A 470-nucleotide genomic window follows, 5' to 3' on the forward strand; every position below is an offset into this window, starting at 1 on the left:
GGTGGTGGTGGTGGTGGTACTGAATTATACTTGTTGTTTCTGCTGTTGGTGGTGGCAGTGGTGGCGGAGGAAGACGGGGGGGAGGAGAAAGAGGATGAGATATTGTTCTTCCTGTTGTTTTTATTGTTGCTGTTATCGTTAACGTTGAAGGGGGAGGTGAACTCGTTGCTGTTATTATAGTGACTGATGATGGTGATATTGATGATGATGGTGAACATGATGACGATGATGGCGGTGGTGGTGATGACGGTGGTGATGATAACGATGATGATGATGCTGGAGTTACACTTATTACACCCCATGTGCAACCAGGTGCAATGATGCTGTTGGTGCACCACCATCCACGTGGTAGACTTAGCGATGTCCACAGTGAGCGGGCCTGCAGGAGGTTGAACCTGTGGTCATTGTGGTTAAACTATTGTTAATAGTGGTGGAGGTGGTGGTCGTCGTCGTGCTGGTCAACGTGGTGG

The sequence above is a fragment of the Octopus bimaculoides genome, chromosome 11 (assembly GCF_001194135.2).
Source record: "Octopus bimaculoides isolate UCB-OBI-ISO-001 chromosome 11, ASM119413v2, whole genome shotgun sequence".
NCBI classification, from domain to species: Eukaryota; Metazoa; Mollusca; class Cephalopoda; order Octopoda; family Octopodidae; genus Octopus; species Octopus bimaculoides.